Below are 4,577 nucleotides of genomic sequence, written 5' to 3'. Positions count from 1 at the left end.
TTTACCATTTTTATGAAGCCTCACATCTCAATTTAGTTTAGCGGCTAAATACAGAAATGCCACTCTGGCTATATTTAAAGCATGCTATTTAACTGCAAAAGTTTGGACAGAATTTTGCTTTTACACTAAGTAGCTCTGCAAAGTCAGTTATTTTAAAAAGTTATGTCTTACACAGTTCTGCCTCTCTTGAAATGCAAACATGAATTATTAAATTTATCCCCTTAAATTGAGCCTCAATAAGGTCTTACAATTAAAAATAACAAATCATTATCATCTAACACCTGCTAGATTGGTTTTTATCGAAAGTATGTGGAGAAAAGAGAACCTTTGTGCACTGTTGGGAATATAAATTGGTGCATTCACTATGGAAAACAGTACAGAGGTTTCTCAAAAACTTAAAAATAGAACTAACATATGATCCACCAATCCTGCTTCTGGGTATTTATCCAAAGAAAATAAAATCAGTATCTCTAAGAGATATCTCCACTGCCATGTTCATTGCAGAAATATATTCACTATAGCCAATATATGGAAATAAACTTAATGTCAACAGATGAATGGATAAAGAAGATGAGTGTGTGTCTGTCTGTGTGTGTATGTATGTATGTACGTATGTGTGTGTGTGTATATATGTGTATGTATATATATGTATGTATATGTATATATGTATATGTATATATATGTATATATATATATATATATATACATACAGAGAGAGAGAAGAGAGAGAGAGATTACTCAGCCATGAGAACAAAAGGGAATCCTGCCATTTGCAACCACATAAGTGGACCTCGAAACCATCATGCCAAGCGAAAGAAGCCAGACAGAGAAAGACAAACATTATATGATCTCTCTTATATGTAGAATCTGGAAAAAAAAATCAAACTTGTAGCAATGGAGGTAGAATGGTGGTTACCAGGGGCAACAGGTGGAGGAAATGGGGAGATACCAGCAAAGAGTACAAGCCTTAGCTATAAGATGAATTAAGATGAACAAGTTCTGAGTGTCTACTGTACAGCATGATAACTTGTGCTAATAATATTGTGTCGTATACTTGAAATTTGCTGAGATAATAGATATTAAGCATTCTCAGCACAAAAGAAAAAAGAGAAAAACGTTAATTCTGTGAGGTGATGGATGTGTTGATTAACCTGACTGTGCTAATGACTGCACAAAGCTCAATACACCAAATCATCACATTGTATGCTTTTAATATGTACACTTTTATTTGTCAATTATACTTCAATAAAGCTCAAGAAAAATAACTAATCATTTTTGAAGAATTCATTAATTTCTGAATACATGAACATTTCTTTTATAATACTTGAACATTTATTTTATAATGTACCTCATGATTTTCAACAATTTGCGTGATTAAAATTATCAAATGGAGTGACTATTAAGCAGTTATCAAATATGCCATCGTCTGTTAATCTTTTCAATTTCCAAATTTTATCTGTACTCACATGAAAAAAAAATTTTTAAACTCTAAAATATGAACTCTGTTTCAATTCAGTTTACACTATGAAACTTTTTAAATTCATCAAGTAAAGCAGTTAAATGTAATCCAGATCTATGTAATGGTAGGAACTAAATATTTTAAGGAATTTGTGTAGAGTCACATTTCATGTAGAACCAAAAATGTATTTAAATAACAGTTCAAGCAAAATTCTCTTCGTCTGAAAACCAAATACAATACCAAAGCAAGCAAACAAGCAGACGAACTAATAAAAAAAGAAAGAAAGAAAGAAAGAAAAAGAAAAGAAAAAATTGCCAAGAAAACTGGACACTCATTTAATGATTTGGTGTGGTCTTTTAAAACAAAATATTTGTTTCCATCAGTGAAAAATGAGGTATTCACGAACCTAGGTCACCTAATCCTATAAAACGTGCCCTTGCTTTAAGTATTAAAAATATGATCATGAAAGCCAATGCATTGCGTGGATGTGCAGCAATACCATTTCCCTCCCTGAAAATCCCGCGTTCACTCCCACGTTGCCCACTTCCAGATCCATACCTCAATTCTGCTCTCTCCTGGGCCCAAGACAAACACTGGCAGCTGCCTGTTTGACATTTCCATCTAGATGTTCTCCTTGGAACTTTGAACACAGCGCATTTTAAAACCACATGTGTTTCTCTGTGTCCTTAGATCTTAACACTGTTGTCTTGCTTATTTTGGGAAATAACTCCACCACGATAACGCAAGTGGAAAATTTCAGATTTATTTTTAAATTCTCCATCACTGAGCCTGAAAACTGTGCGGATTTAAGTAAATGGTCAAACTCTTTTAAATAAGAACTCCTTCTCATCTTCATCTCTTACTTTCTATACCCAGCGTCACCATCCTGCAGTAGACCTCCATTACATCATATAATTTACAGAAACCTCTGTTGCCTTCTCTGGGAGCATAAATGGAGTCCTTCTCCTGTACAAATCTATTGATTATACCACTGCCAAATGAATCTTCCTAAACATAGCTCTGAATGAATCCCAACTTACTGAATCGAATCCAAAATCAGGGCCTCTGTGACACAGGCCTGTCGAGCATCCTATCCCTTTCACTTTACATCCCTGTCTGTTTGACATTTCCATCTACTACACATACTCCAGCCAACATGGATTGATCACCAGTTAACAATCATCTCCCATATTCGCCATGTATGAGCTTTCACTGGAAAGATTTCATGGGCTTATGATTCCTCTTCTCGACACTCCAACCTCCTCAAATCCTATTAATGCTTCAAGAACTAGCTCTTGGGCTACCCAACAATGTTTGGTATAGTTCTCAATGTAACTCACAGGCAACATGGATTAAATTATGCATCGAAATCCTAAAGATGCAACAATAAAAGCTCTCTTCACTCCAGGCCCTACGAGGAGAGGTGGCGTGATGTTTGATTGTGGGAAACAGAGAGGCAAATCTTTTGAGTAATGAAGTAATGTCTCCCAGGTAGATATCTAATCAGAAGTCATTATTTTCCCCTAACATCAGGGAGACTGAAAAAGAATTCCTCTCATTGCAGCTGCAGTCAACATTTTTTTTTTTCCTGGAGGCATTTACATGCATTTTGAAGAGCACATAAAGAACTGTCTCTCCAACATTGTGCAATTATGTGGAGTAACAAATAGATGCAAAAATAGACAGTGCGGTGGAGGTTGATGTGTCCTAGAGACCGAACATTAGCCGATTGCATGCAAATAAACTAAAACTGTCTTTCAATTAGTGCAGCACTCTGTCCTATAAGAAAGAGACTGGCGCTACCTTTTTTAAAAAGCCTGATTCAGGATGAGATACAGCAAGAAACTAAAGGATGATACAGAATCAGGACCAAGATATTAGTCTAGCAACTCCTGTCTAAAAATTTGACAAGGGATTGGTAAACCAGACTCACGTTATAAAAATGCACGTACGTTATTTCCAATCACTCTACATAAGTATAGAAAGAGCTATAGACTTATCTATAAATTCCTTAATTATAGGTTTCAAACCCTAAAGCAGAATCTCATCTTTGCTTATTTCCCTCATAATTTGGCAAATTATAAAATTTCTTATTTAATAATCCAAGATGTCTATACTGAAGATTTGTGAAATTATAAGCTAAAGAGACTTTTACAATGGTTTTTATTTTATTTTTACTATGCTGAGCACTGGACATTTTTAAGATGGAGATGAAAGCACATTTACTGCTGGCTTAAATGACAGTGGCAGCAAAAAGTTTTAAATGAATTCTGGGTTTCTGATCTTGTGTCATTAATTGCAGCCTCACTGGAGAGACAGTCACAGTACCAGAGAGCCAGTGCCATTTTGAATTTGGTATTCTAGAAGGCATATTCTTTTTAGTTCTTGTTTCCTACCTCAGAAATGACATTAACTTGATAAGATAAAGCTACATTTGATAAAAGAAGGTGCAAGCAGGCATGACAGTTGTATCTTTGGTACCTTAAACTTGGCAAGTTTCCAGTCTCTCCATAGGCTTACGGTGGGTCATTCGGGGCCCTGGTACTTAAACACTCAAACAGCCAATATCTGTCAGGCAGCCAACAAACTGTCTTTCTGGTAGCAGCTGTTTCTTTCACACAGTTGTAATAAACCAATGGCGAGCATTTTGGTTTTCTTGTTTGTTTGTTTGTTTTTCATTTTTTTCTTTATTAGACAATTGAAGGAAGCAGGGAAAGGGAAATATTGAAATGTATGTTTTATTAACGATATAGAAAATTATAACTGATACCTACCTGAAAATGAGTTCGTTCATAATTCTGTTGTTTAGTTTTCAGTACATGCTCACAGGTGGAAATGAAGTATGAATAGTCAAATATTTAAAATATATGTCACATGTAAGCTGCTATTTTTCTGACCACAGCCAACTTATACTCCACCTCCGCTGTCTCCCTTCTCTGCAGTGAGAACCTGAATCCACATCACTCAAAGCATGAGCAGCTCATGGCATTTGAAGAAGGTCCCAAGGTTTTCAGAGAATTCTGAGTTTCCACGATAAAAATGAAAGAAGATAATTGACTTACTCTCTCTATGGTATTCATCAATAGTTCACCCTCCTATCTTTCATTCTGCTTTATCT

The sequence above is a fragment of the Pteropus alecto genome, unplaced genomic scaffold (assembly GCF_000325575.1).
Source record: "Pteropus alecto unplaced genomic scaffold, ASM32557v1 scaffold17, whole genome shotgun sequence".
NCBI classification, from domain to species: Eukaryota; Metazoa; Chordata; class Mammalia; order Chiroptera; family Pteropodidae; genus Pteropus; species Pteropus alecto.
This window is presented reverse-complemented; position numbering follows the sequence as displayed.